The sequence below is a fragment of the Octopus bimaculoides genome, chromosome 19 (genome assembly GCF_046866305.1).
Source record: "Octopus bimaculoides isolate indiv1 chromosome 19, ASM4686630v1, whole genome shotgun sequence".
NCBI lineage: Eukaryota > Metazoa > Mollusca > Cephalopoda > Octopoda > Octopodidae > Octopus > Octopus bimaculoides.
Genome location: NC_142946.1, coordinates 54,239,809 through 54,255,151, shown reverse-complemented (window position 1 = coordinate 54,255,151; position 15,343 = coordinate 54,239,809). Strand labels below are relative to the sequence as shown.

General features: G+C 36.4%; 1 protein-coding gene across 5 annotated transcripts in view; it reads right to left on the bottom strand.

Annotated features, from left to right (window-relative positions):
• The window catches only part of LOC106875423 (monocarboxylate transporter 13), a 135,938-nt gene extending 127,392 nt beyond the window's left edge, over nt 1-8,546 (bottom strand). For 3 of the 5 annotated variants that reach the window (XM_089337760.1, XM_014923561.3, XM_089337768.1), the window contains exon 1: nt 8,426-8,546. The gene's annotated coding sequence lies outside the window, so the exon portion shown is untranslated. The remainder of the gene's footprint in view (nt 1-8,425) is intronic. The other 2 variants (XM_089337773.1, XM_089337758.1) reach the window with 2 other exon arrangements.
• Between the last annotated feature and the right edge of the window lie 6,797 nt (nt 8,547-15,343).

The window sequence follows — 15,343 nt, the reverse complement described above, 5'->3', positions numbered from 1 at the left end:
TTTTGCAAACCTTGCTGCTCTTTCCTCTTCAGTCTGCCTATTTAGAGCCATCATACAACCAATTTCTTGATCTTGTCTGAGGGCGTGGCCAATGCAGTTCCAGCGTCTGCATCATATTTCAGCATTCAATTATACTGAGAAGTAAGTATAAAAATTCATGTATCAACATGAATCTTTGGATGATAAATGGAACTGTGATGCATTCATGCATTTCCCAAAGCAATAAATATTGTGTGTTAAAAAATAATCACAGAATTTACAGGTAAAATGGGATGTTGGGATATTCATACATTTTCTTGAGTAAAATATATTGGCTGATAATCAATAAGATTACAACAGTATTTATTCTGCATGGATAGGTGCAGGATTAGGTTAAGGACTATGGTTAAAAAAAGTACTTCACAACCACAAGCTCCTAAGTTGAACCTCATGTGTTTTCTATGTATTTGCATGTGCTATGTTCCAGTTATGGCTCTCCTATCTATTATTAATACACAGTGTATCTAAAATAAATCAAGGGATCTCGGTTGGTTTCAATGATGAGTGCTCCACTTGTTCAATTAGTAGAATGGTCTACACTCTGAATTAGCATTTAAGTGCCTGAGTACTCTACACACACACATATATATATACTTAATGGCTCTCTGAATTACAGGTACAATCCATCTCACATGCTTCTAAAAAGTTTCTTTCAACCAAATAAGAACCACAAGGCTTGGATTTATCCAACAGTATGGTAACGGAAATTTGCCAAGATGCCATACAGTAGAATCGAACCCAGAGCTTCATGATTGTGAAGCGAACCTCTTAACCATTTGGCTAGGTCTACATCATCCAATATTTTATCTTTTACTCACTTCAATCATTAGGCTGCAGCCATGCTGGGGCACCATCTTGAAGGGCTTTATTTTTCTTCAGCCTGGTACTTTTTCTATTGGTCTCTTATGCAGAGACATAAACAAACCAACACTGGTTGTGAAGCAGTGGTGGGAGACAAACACAAACATACACACACACAGACGTGCATGTGTATGTATGTGCATGTGTATGTATATGCATGTGTATGTATGTGCATGCACATGTGCACATGCATGCACATACACACACATGCACACACACACATACAAGAGGCTTCTTTCAGTTCCCATCCACCAAATTCACTCACAAGGCTTTGATGAGCCTAGGTTTATAGTAGCAGACACACACTCAAGATGACATGCATTGGGACTGAACATACAACCATGAGGTTGGGAAGCAAACTTCTTGACATACAGCCAAGCCAAAATTTATGCGTACTTTTATTTAAGTTTTTAAATGAGCAAGGAGTGTGATTTGAGGGAGATCTAGCTGCTGTTTGTAGCATGTTTAGTAACTTAGATGGAAAGGCTCCCTTGTTGGCTCGTATCAATTAGTTAACTATTGGTCAGTGTTGTGATCTTATTGATAAAGTGATGCTGATTAATGTGTATTGATTCTACACAGGAATTGAACTGATGCCAATTAGGTTACTATATTCACACAATAAACTTTCTACTATTGATTTTACTTACTTTTCTCTCTCTCGCTCTCATACATACATACATACATACATATATATATATATATATATATATATATATATGTGTGTGTGTGTATATAATATATATAATTCTCTCTTTCTGCCTTTCTTTTTCTCTTTCTCTCTTTTTCTGTCTCTCACTTTTATGCTTCTGTCTTTCTATCTCTGTCTACCTCTTTCTGTCACTCTCTGTATCTACTTCTTTATCTCTTTCTCTTTTTCTCCCTCACTTTTCCCTTACTTTTCAATTTTTTCCCTTCTTATTCTTTGCCTTCTCTCTCTCCCCCCTTCCCTTCCTCCCTCCTTGTCATTTTCACACATGTGCGTCCATGTGCACATGCATACACACATAATATATTTAGTACGTGAGTATACATATGTGTGTGTGTGTGTGTGTGTGTGCATGTGCGTATACGTATTTCATAGTCTGAGTAATGCATGAGCACAGGCACAGTACCAAGACCACACACGTCTTACAACATCAGAAAGGGAACGTTTCAGCTGCAGTCTTCAGACCATAAATGCATTCAGATACAGCGACCAACATTGGCATAACCAAACGATTCTCGGATGTAAATACAGACACATACAAGTATGTCAAGCTGGACCACTGAATAAACTTTGGCTATTATACATATTGAGTAATTTTATCAGTTTCATTTGTGAATTCAAGCACACACACACACACAAGTATGCATTATCTCTCTCTCTCTATCACACACACACACATGCATTTGGGTAAGTATTTATGTGCTGAGGAGCCATATCTGAATGCTGGAATTGATGTCTCAACAGGTTGGGAAGTACTTTTGTATGGTTTTAGCCCCCTCCACTGTAACATTACAACGACTCAGACACCCACAGCACAAAATTAGTTGACAGAGATGTGACTGAGCCAGAAATCTGTCAACCACAACGATTGATTTTATTGAACAGAAGTTCCTCACTGTACTAAAAGCACCATTCATCTCCTGTCTTGAACCAGATGTAGTAACTCACTTTCTCTACTGCTTCTGACAATTTACTTGAATGGTACTATCTTTCCTAACAGAAATTCCGTGAGTTTCAGTAGTAAAAACTCAGAACTATTTTTGCGATGGTAAAGACAATGACAAATAGCAGGGAAGATAAAGAAAAAAACGAGAGAGAAGGTGGGGGTAGATTGATAACAGAGGAAATTGATTGTAACAAGTGTTAGTAGGGAAAGGGGGGGGGAGAAAGCAACAAAAAAGAAATGCCATGAATCAATAGACTACAGACATATAATCATACGCATATGCACACATACACACACACACCCATGTCTGTATGTATGAGTACACACACACATACACACACAAACTGAGAACAGCTGTAATTTGTTATAGTGATGATGTTGATAGGATGTTAATTAATGGAGGTGGTGGGGCAATGGTTGTATGTAGCAAGAGGTGAATGGCAAACTATTTTTGTGGATGTAAATTTTTTAAAGAAATACCATACGACTTAGAGTGTGCATCTTAGTGCAAGTAATTGTTGTCAAGCAATATCATCACTATCTCATGACTACCAGCAACAAACAACAAACATCATGCACTCTGCCACCACCATTTACCATTATCGTTTCTGTTATTTTCTCTCATTTTCAATTTTTGAATTTTTTTTTGCTATACCTTTTTGTCTCTTGTGTTTTGTATCTCAAGCACTCTTATGTGAATGCTAATCTTTCTCTCCCTCTATTCACCATTATCAGCTGCAATGACACTGCTGTATATATATATATATATATATATATATATATATATATATATATATATATATATATATATATATATATATGTGTGTGTGTGTGTGTGTGTATATCTATCTATCTATCTATCTATCTATATATATATATATATATATATATATATATATATGTATATATCTATCTATCTATCTATCTATTATATATATTCACACACACACATTGAGAGAGATGAAAGTAAGTACACTTTTTATTTTGCATGTAACTTCATTATTTTATGCATGTGATTTTGTAATATAACAGACGTAAAAGAAATTATTTCTCTATCGTTATCTTAATTATTAAACCAATTATTCAAGTAACTCATTTTTTATGGCATCTGTAAGCAATTAGGATCAATTTATGCAGGAGACATTAATAGAAATAAGTCCACTTAATTCTATCTTATATTACAATATTCTAATGATATAAATTAATATTTTGCAGCATAACCATTTGCTGTCATCATGACTCTACATCTTTTAGACATATTTTTATCAATTTTATATGATGTTCCAAGTTAAACATCTTCAAAGTCAAACTGACAATTGCAAACTAATGCTGCATGTTTTGTAGATTTTGGTGCCAAACTTCACTTACAATAAGTATCTATGCAATTTATGTTTGATAACTGGGTTGGCCAATCAATAAGGTTCCACTTTTTGCTTGTTTTTCAATGATGTAATATGAAGCTTGATATTGTATGGCACTTTGGGCAAGTGTCTTCAAAAGCCCTTACCAAAGCCTTGAGAATGGATTTACTAGATAGAAACTAAAAGAAACTCATCATATTTATATGTGTGAATGTGTGTGTGTGTGTGTGTGTGTGTGTGTGTGTGTGTGTGTGTGTGTGTGTGTGTGTGTGTGTGTGTGTGTTCTCTGTACCTTTGTTTTGACATCATGTGATGTGCAGTAAGAAGCTTGCTTCCCAACCACATGGTTCTGGATTCAGTCCCACTGCTTACAAAGAATAAGTCCTGGGGTCGATTTGTTCAACTAAAGGCGGTGCTCCAGCATGGCCGCAGTCAAATGACTGAAACAAGTAAATGATCAAATTCCTCATGCTTACTTAGTTGGCCTTTGGTGAACATGCCTTGCCATCCAATACAACGATTGTGAATTGATTTTCATTGAAAAAAAAATTGTTTTGCACTAATCTTTCGCAGACCAAGCTAGATACTTTTATATGAAGTCAGTTGTTTGCAACAACTAAGAGAAGAGATTAGCATAACACTTCTAGTGATATCACCATTGAGTTTGAATTGATAGAAACAATGATGCACAGTACTAATAAAAATGATGAAGTTATAGAAGAAGATATTGGTAATTGTTTTTCTCTTCTTTTTCTTTTCTTTTTCTTTTTCCTAGTGTCTTGTTATAAATGACAAATGACAAATTACTCTGTCCAAGCAATCATCCATTTTCTGACTAGTTCCATGCATTCAGATCAATTTGTATGATTGTGTATCCCCCCCCCCCCATAAGCACTCAGCATTAGACAAGAACTGCATTTAATTTCCTTGGTGATATCACAGAAAAAAAGTTTTGAATTCCTCAACTTTATGATTATGGCCCAATTGGTAAGACTTAGAGATATCTTCCCCCCCCCCACAAAATGATGCTGAAATTGGGAAAAAATCGTGAATGGCATAAGTAGTATTACGTTTTACAAATCTAAAGTTTATAAGATTAGATTTGAAGAAAATAAATCTGACATTTATTAAATCTGTATTCAGTGAGAATCAGTCATAATTGCCTATAGATATCAGAAAAATTCAGCCAGTTGCATAATTGGTTTCATAATAGAGGTAATAGCACAGAAGCAATTCTTTCTTTCATTTGCTTTATTGCAAAGTTGCATGCATAAGATAGCACAAAAGTTACAGGCAAAAAAAAACTGTCCTTACTTTCACATCAACCACTGTGTGTGTGCGCGCGGGTGCGCACATGCACATACATGAGCTTCAGGTTAGTTAAACTAGCCTGTGAGATATATTAATCTCCTAAGTTTAGCAAAACACACACACACACACACACACACACACACACACACAACATGTATTTTGATGCCATAATGATACATTTATGTTCTGATAAAGGCATGCCTGTGTGGTAAGGAGTTTACTTCTCAATTACATGGTTTCAGGTTCAGTGCCATTGCAAGACAGCTTGAGGAAGATTTTTTTTACCTCTAGGCTTAGAGCAGCCAAATCTTTGTGAGTGGATTTGGCAGATGGACACTTAAAGAAACCCATCATGCATGTGCATGTATATATATATATATATATATATATATATAAAAGTAAATATAGGCAACCATGTGCAATGTTTCACCAAAAATGAAAACTATAATTGTCACTAAATATGACTAGGGTGTTAGAACACTGATATTGCTAGAAATAAGAGTTAAAAAGCTCTAATGCTGTAGTTAAAGCACATAATTGTATATATATGTACTGACAGGGACTGTAATCGCCCAAAAACTCCTGTCTAGAATTCCCTATACTGAGTGGTCAGTTTTGGCTAATTTCGTAGCCTCATCAATAGGAATTTAGCGATTCAGTAAATCATCCATAGTTATTTTTTATTGTGAATACACAAGTAATGGCAGAGAATTAAATCCAGAATCAGCTGAGTTGAGCAGTCCCTACTGATGAGGCTACGGAGTTAGCCGAAATTGACCAACCAGTATAGGGAATTTTCAACCAATGCTTTTGGGTGATTATAGTCCGTCAGTATATATGTACACAACTACTGCATTAGGGCTTTTTAACTCTTATTTCTAACAACGTAAGTGTTCTAACACCCTAGTTATATATGTGTGTGTGTCTTTGTGTTTTTCCCCTACAGTCACTTGCCAACTGATGTTGCTTTCTTTACATATCCTTAACTTAACAGTTCAGCAAAAGTGACCAATAGAATAAGTACCAAACTTAAAAATGAAATAAGTACTAGGATCTATTTGCTTGATTGAACCTTCTAAAGCAGAGACCCTGCATAGCTGCAGTCCAATGACTGAAACAAGAAAAAGATAAAAGAATAGATAATTTTAAGTCATTAAATTCCTCTAATTACATTCTGTTGTCTTACTGAGTTATCACATACCTAACATATATATATAATACATTAAAAGTCACTTTGAATCTTACTTGCTTGCAATGTTACCCAGCAAAACTGGCACATAATGGGAAAATACAATGAATTAAGTTTACTCTGAAATGTTAATACAAATGGAATGAAACCAGTTTTGCGTAAATCAGAGTGGTAGTTATTGAGATATTTGGGGTTTGTGGGTATAAATACCCAAAACAGTGCATAATAGGAAAATGTTCCAAATATAACTTCATCCTGAAAGGGAAGAAACTATAACCTTTTGATTAGACAGTGATTTGACAATGAAAAAGTACAATCTGTTGGGTTTTTTTACAGTAAATGTTTCTATTTTCGCTTTTACTAAACACAATATTTTAATCCTTTAGAAATATAAGTGAATATGATTTCAAAAATGTAAGTTGTTTGTATTCTAAGTATTTATATTTTAGCTTTCTTTAAACAGAAAATATTTTAATGTTTTTAAAAATTATTTTCAAGTGAATACCATTACTCTATCTATCTATCTACCTACCTACTTACCCATCTACCTACCTACCTACCTACCTACCTACCTACCTACCAATCCACCTATCTATCAGATGCGCACGTATCTGTCTATTTAAATTTCTATCTATCTATCTACCCACCCACCCACCCATCTATCTATCTATCTATCTATCTATCTATCTATCTATCTATCTAACCATCCATCCATCCATCTATCTAGCGAACTATTTGCGAGAGTGTGTGTTCTCAGCAGCAGTAGCATCTTCCAAGATGTAAACATTGTGGATACATCATGAGTGTGCGCGCGCACGGAAGAACAGATAGTATAAGCACTTATTTAATTACGTTACAATCTGAGGTAAATGAGTTGATGAGCAGATATATAGACAAGATATATAGATGAACGGGCATATAGCTATTATCATACATATATTATGGTAGCAACTCCAACATATATATAGAGAGAGATGAACATGAACATGTTGCATAACACAAATACACATATTAAACATATCACACACATAGACACTCGCACGCACGTACTGCGTAACACCACAACAACAGTGACAATAACAGAAGCAAAAACAAAACTGAAAATAGCAACGATAACCGCTTTTGGCGTTATTTAGGCGTAACGTCCAAGATTAATGCGATGCTGTTGCATTTATGCTTTTGCCAGGCTCAAACAACCATTATGAGTTCAAATATAGACACAACGCCATAAATATTGAGAAAAGATGTTTGTGTTTACAACTCCATCGACGCCAATAATTGACTCATTTCTTGTGTTTGTTTTTTAAATAAAACAATAATAATAATGATTATTATTATTATTATCATTATTATCGTTTCTATATTTGCTCCAAAGGCAATGGATGGTGGGGTATACATTAATAATGTGAATTTGTTGAAAGAGGGGTACGAGTGGCCAGAATGACCAGTGAACACAGCTGGGAAAGGGCATCTGCTCTCTCGGTAATTAGGGTAATCCTGGATCTTTGTGAGTCCTTGGTTGGTCCTGGATGACTGACCCTTGGTTGGGACGTTTCATCTCTTTGTTTTCCATACCTTTTTGTTTGTTTATTTACTTTAATAATCGATTCTGCATCAGTCCTTTCCATTTTTATTTCCTTTATTTATTTATTTATTTATTTATTCAGTTATTTATGGAAATACGCCCTTGCAATATCCTCCACTTGCTTTTCATATATTTCCCGACGTAGTAAACTAAAGATTACTTTCAGAATTCAAATTCGCTTTGCCTTTCAACCTCCCGAGGTTGATAAAATAAAGTACTAGTTAAGTACTGGACTCTATCTAATTCATATTTAAGGCCTTGTCCTGATTATTATTATTATTATTATTATTATTATTATTATTATTATTATTCCCCACCACCAAAGAAAATGTACCGAATTCTTTCCGAAGGAAAGAAACTTTTTATGTATTCTGAAAATCCGGAATAAATAAGGATAAGGAATAAAAGAGTGATGTATACATACGTAAGAATAAATATGGATAAGAATAATCCGATTTAATCCAGAGATTACTCCAGAGAACAACACTGATTTCTTCAAACTAACAGAATTTATTTAACCTTTAAACAACTACTACTACCACCACCACCATCACCACCACCACTACTACTAGTTGTACGAGTAAACAACGGAGCCTCTACGTAGTCGCTCGACCTGCTAGAAATAGCAACTAAATCTCTTTTAAATTATAGTCTACCGTCTTAAAAATGCGGACTTGGGTTCCCTGTACATAGGAAAATGATGGAGTATCTGCAATTACAGGTCTCCTCACTCAGGGCTAACCCGATGCTAAACAATAGCTACTACGACCACTACCACCACCACCACTACCACTACTACTACTACTCCAAGCAACTGAAACGAGGTACTGTGTGAGTTCTCTAATCGAGGGATTAGTAAACTTGGAAGTTTCTCTTCTTTATTGTTTGGGTTGGTTCGACGCCAAAATCACAACAGAATGGACTAAGCCTGATAGCTTCTTGAAGTTAATGCCAGAAGCTGTTTTCGCTTTCTTATTCAACCCCCCCCCCCATCCCTCAACCCTTTTCCTCCCGTTAAACATTTTGCTTGTCTGCTTTTGACTTGGTATTTAATTAATGACTATTTTTTTGTTTATTGCCGTTTATAAATACAGTTCGTTTCTAGGACAACGGATGAAAACTTCTGCGCATAAAGTTCGGTTGCTAGAAACAGCAGACCAATCTCAAAAATGATACACTATAGCGCGTTTCTTTTGGATACTGTCTTCTTAAACTATTTGGTGAGGAAACAAGGATAGCTGTTGAAATGCCATCCATTGTTGTTGTTGTTGGCACTCCGTCGCTTACGACGTCGAGGGTTCCAGTTGATCCGATACAACAGTCTCCTTTCAGTTTCCGTCTACCAAATCCACTCACAAAGCATTGGTCGGCCCGAGGCTATAGTAAAATACACTTACTTGCCCAAGCGGCCACTCAATGGGACTGAGCCCAGTTGGAAAGCAAGCTTCTTACCACACAACCTCACCTGCGCCTATCTACACACACTTCCTCACAATACTTGTGAATGAACAAACGAAAAAAAGTAACAAGTGGGAGGTTTTACATATATTTTCAGTAACAATTTGACTCAGCTCCACATGACCTAAACTTTTTGTGGGCGTGCCCACGAAACTTTAAGCCATGTGACGATGAGTGTGTTGTGGTAAGAAGTTTACTTCCTGACTACATGGTTCTGGGTTCAATCCCATGGGGTAGCCCCTTCAGCGAGTGTCTTCTACTATAGCCCCAGGTCGACCAAAGCTTTGTGAGAGGAATAATAACAACAACATCGAAAAATACCTTAGGAATGAGAACCCAGGTTCAAAATTTGCCCAAGACACCTGAAGAAGGCTGGAGGGTATATCAGCCGAAATGTTGTGTTAACAACAAACAAGATGAGGACAAATATTCGTCGAATGTAAATAATGTACATAATTCCTCATCTCTTAAATATAGAACTGTATATATATATATATGTATATATATATATACACACACACACACACACACACACACATTTTGGGAGACAGTGCTCTGACTCGCTTAAGTATATGAACAGTACTATATTTCATTAACCCTCTAACATTCAGATTTCTGTTAAATGTAATGCTTATTTATTCATATCGTTTTGAATTAATCATATATTATAATATAGCCATGAGATTGTGATAATGTGATTGTTTATTTTTAGAATGATATTGTAGGGTAGGTGCGAGAGGCCTGATCTGGTCAGTTTGAACATAAAACAGGAAGAATATTTGGGACTAATATGTTTGGTTTGAATTATAAAGGGTTAAATCTAAGGTCTTAGAGAGTTGCACCAGCACTTAGTTGATAGTTATCAGAGTTTTGAGTGAACTGGAGCAATGTGGAAGAATGTACCTTGGACAAAGATACAACACATTACTTGGTCTAAGAATTGAAGAATTGAAAACAAGACATTATGATCTTAAACCAAACATCCTAACCACTACTTTTTACTCTTTTATTTGCTGCATCGGTTGCCAAGTGATGGTGGGGGGACAAACACAGACACACAAACACACACATATATATATATATATATACACATATATACGACAGGCTTTGGTCGACCCGAGGCTATAGTAGAAGACACTCGCCCAAGGTGCCACGCAGTGGGACTGAACCCGGAACCATGTGGTTGGTAAGCAAGCTACTTACCACACCGCCACTCCTGTGCCTATATATCTTATACTACAGCACTACAACACCATTATACTACAGCACTAAAAACCTAGTATAGTCAACAACAGTAGTGAGAGAGTGTGTGTGTGTGTGTGTGTGTGTGTGTATGCATAGAAAGATGGCATCAAATGATCCAATATGTCTGATAAACAACTCAACAACATCAGTTTGTTGCTAAGCAACAGCAGAAAGAGAAGGTGAAAGTTGAAAACTGAGGTTAGAACAGCTGATAGTACTAACAGTATGATATCTGCCCCATGGTGAGAATCAATTAAATAAGCAACACAAATGACATTAGAACCTCCAGACACAGACATCCTGGAGTGATTCTTTTTAAGTGTGAGAAGTAAACAATTGAAATTCCATCAACAGCTTTGTAGTATCCAATGTTTAGAGGGTAGACTGGTATGGACTGGACTGGTATGGACTGGACTGCAGTAGTGAGTGAACTAGAAGCTGTGAGTTCAAGTACTGCTGAGGGAATTGCTGTGGAGTCCAAGTACGCCAAAGGACTTTTGTGAAACGCAATCAATATACAGAGATCGATATTTAGCTGTTGAGAGGAGAGGTGTGAAAGGAGAGTGGTGGTGGTGGTGAAATATGTGCTTTGTTATCAATATTGTCATTATCATAATCATCATCATCATTGTTGTCGTCATTGTTATCATCATCGTCATCATTGTCATGACCATCATCAACACTATCATCATCATCACCATCATCATCATCACTACCGTCATTATCATCATCATCGTTGTCGTCATCACCAACATTGTTGTTGTCATCATTACTTCATTATCATCAACATCATCCTCATCATCATCATCATTACCATCATCATCCTCAACATCATCGTCATCATCATCATCATCCTCAACATCATCATCATCATTGTCATCGTCGTCATCATAATCTGCACCTTCAAAGCAACAAATCAACTGCTCTATGAATTATTCATGCCCTATGTAATATGCTTAGCATTCTTTCATCCTTCGCTTCCTCTCTCTCTCCCTCCTTCACACCCTCTCGCCTTCCACACCCCTTTGGGGTCCTCATTAAAAATCAAACAGCCAGAACAAAGTAAGACAAGATAACGATGTTTTTCTATGTCAGTCGCTCAATTGTGTAACAAGGGAGGTGGGAGAAGAGGAAGGGAGAGAAGGGGTGGGATGCGAGGCTGGAGTGTTGGGCAACATGAAGTGGGGGTGGGTGGGGGTCGGTGCTTTGTCGTTTCTTTATGAAAGAATTATGCAAAAACATGAAGAAACAGTAATAACCAGTGCTACCACCACCACCACCACCACCACCACCACCACAACGACAACAACAGTAGCAGCAGCAACAAAAACCACATTAGTAACTACAGCGATCACAACAGCAACAGCCACAGCATCAATAACAAGTTGCAGAAACACCAGTAGCCAAAAAAAAAACAAAAAAAAAAACACACGCAATAGCCACAACAATAGCTACAAAAACAATAACCAACACCACCACTGCTACCATCACCACTAGCTGCTGCTGCTACTACTACTACTACTACTACTATTACCACTGCTACTACTGCTGCTGCTGCAGGGAAACTAATTAACACACTAAATTGACTGGTATTGGAAAAAACAATTATAAAGTATTTTTAAAACAACACAACAAATAAATATAAAAATAAATTAAATTTAATTAAAAGGTTTACATTGATTAACTAATACTTTTCTGAACCACAATAATTTAGATAGTCCAGTACTTATCTTCAGGATTTTGTTGAGAGACACATCTCCTCCTGGATAGAGTACTGTGCCATATATGGTTTTTCCTACACGGGAAGAATTGAACTTGGCACTGCAAGAGTTGTTTCTATCCTGTGGTACCTAGTCGCAACAAAATGGACTGGGCCATTTTAGTGCCAAGTGATTTGGCTGGCCATAGAACAATGTGTTATTTCTACCATGTGGTACCTAGTCTCATATGAGGGTGGGATGTGGGTCTGGGGTGAGGATGTGGAGGGTAGGGAGGGGTATGTGTGAATGGGATGTGTAGGGGTGGGGTGGGGATGGAGGGGGTAACGATGAAGGGAGAAGGTGAGTACAAGTGAGTGGACAAACAAAAGAAGGGCACCTAACACATTTATTGGGAGTTAAATGTATGGATCAAAACAGCTTGAATCAAATTTGTTGGTACTCCAAGCACCATGCTTGAAACTCACAATACCAACGAATTTGAATCAAACTGTTTTGATCCATACATACATATATACATACATACATATATATATATACATACACACACACACAAATATACACCCATATACATACATACATACATATATATATATATATATATATATATATATATATATATATAATAGAAAGAATAATACAAAGACAAGAACAAAGGAAAAGTGTATCAGGCTTATGCTTGGGAAATAGTAAGAAAAAAAAGAAAGAAAAATCTTTTATGTTTCAAATATGCAATATTCTTCTGAAAGTAAGGAGAGAAAAAAAAAAACAAAAAGAAAATGAAGAAAGGAACGCATGTGTACAACATACGTGTGTGTGTGTGTGTGTGTGCGCGCCACAGGACCTCCTGAAACTAGACACCAATATCTAAGCATTATCCAAGCTTAATTAGAGTATTTATGAAGAAAAACAACCAATACCAAACATAAGTACCTCGTCAAGCTATGAATCCACATACTTCTTTCCACTTTACTAGAATGAAGGACAAACTCAGAAGAACAAGACTGAGACATTAAAAATTCACAAACAAGCGTAACAAATACGTATTCCCTTACACCATTTTCATCTCCCAAATTCTACCCACAAGCATAGATTGACACAGTTATGCTGCACAAACACTTGCCCACAGGGCTGCATGGTGGAGTCGAACCTAGTACTGTGAGGTCACAAAGCAAACTTCTTAACTACAGAGCCACAAAAGTGTTATGCTGGTTTGGAGACTAGCTTTTGAGTTGATGGTTAAGTTGTTGAATAATTGATGCTCTGTTATTGTATTTTTAATGTCATGTCTCTGGGGAGAAATATGAATGAGATTGGTGTCAGTTAATATAGAACATGCAGAAAGTTAATTAGCCAAGTGCATGTGGCATTGGACAATCACTTCATAAGTCTTCAGTTCAATTCCATGGCAGATAGTTTATTTATTTATTTACTTATTTTACCTTTTTGTATGGGCAGAATCTTTAAAGGATCAGATAAAATACAGTGCAGTATTTTTTCCTTGCTCTTTATGCTTTGAGTTCAAATCCTGCCAAGGTCAACTTTGCCCTTTATCCCTTAGGGGCTGATGAAATAAAATACTAGTCAAATACTGAGATCAATGGTATAAACCAGTCCCTTTCCCTTAAAACTGCTGGCTCTGTGCCTAAATTATAAACAATTATTTAGTTACAAACCTTTATGTTCCAAGTTCAAATCCACCAAAGTCAACCTTGCTTTTCATTTTCCCAGGGTTAATAAAATGAAGTATGTATGAAGTATTAGGGATCTATTTATATTCCTACATTACAGCCTACATGAACAGTTACCAATGCTTCATAGCTGGAACCTGAAGAAACCAGGTGATGTAATAATCTGTTGAGCATCATCACATTTTACCATTTATTTGAGCCTGAAGGAATGAAAATCCAAATTAACTCCAGTGGGATTTGAACTTAAGAACCAATAAAGGATCTTCTACATAGCTGAGTCTAGTACTTGACTGTACTTCATTTTATTCCCCCAGCCCTGCCCCCAAAGGATGGAAGGCAAAGCTGACAGTGGTGGAATCTGAACTCAGAATGTATATGGCCATAATGAATTACAACCAAGCATTTTGTCCAAAGTTCTAATGTTTCTGCCAATCCTAATTCTTTCTTATTTTGGCTCAATGCCAGCAATTTTGAGGAAAGAGGGAAGTTGATTTCTTCAACTTCAAATTAAGTTTACTGGAACTTAATTTATCAACCTTGAGAAGATGAAAGGCATAGTCAGCCCTGGTGACATTTGAACTCAGAAGGATAAGAGCCAGAGGAAATGCCACTAAACATTTTTTCTGGCATGATAATGATTCTGCTAGCTCACCAAAGTTTGGTACTTCATTTTATCAACCCAAGAGGAATGAAAGGCAAAGTTGGTGGGATTTGAACTCAGAGCATAAAAAGCTGTCATTCAATACTACCAGACATTTTCTCTAATGTTCTAATATTTCTCTGCCAATTCACTACCAATAAGAATAATGGTAATGCTTCCAATTATTGATTTTAACCGTTATTTATTTTTGAGTTTGTTTATCTTTTTGTATCCACATATTTACTTATTTATATATTATTTTATTTATAAATCTCTCATTGGTCAACTTTACAACCAATCAAATTTTAGAGATTTCTATGGTGGAACTCATTTCATAAAGTTGCATATCTATGCATGTGTGTCACCAGCACAAGTACCTTTTACATGCCACTAGCGCAGGTGCCTTGTGTGTGTGTGTGTATGTGTGTGTGTGTGCGTGCGCGTGTGTGTCCGTGTCCTCTTGTTTTGACATTGCATAAGAGATGGTGGTGTTGTCTGATACTATACTGTGTCTGTTTGAAGCAAGATTTCGAGGTGGCATGGATTGGATGGTTTGACTGAGGACTGGCAAGCCAGAAGCATGTAACAGG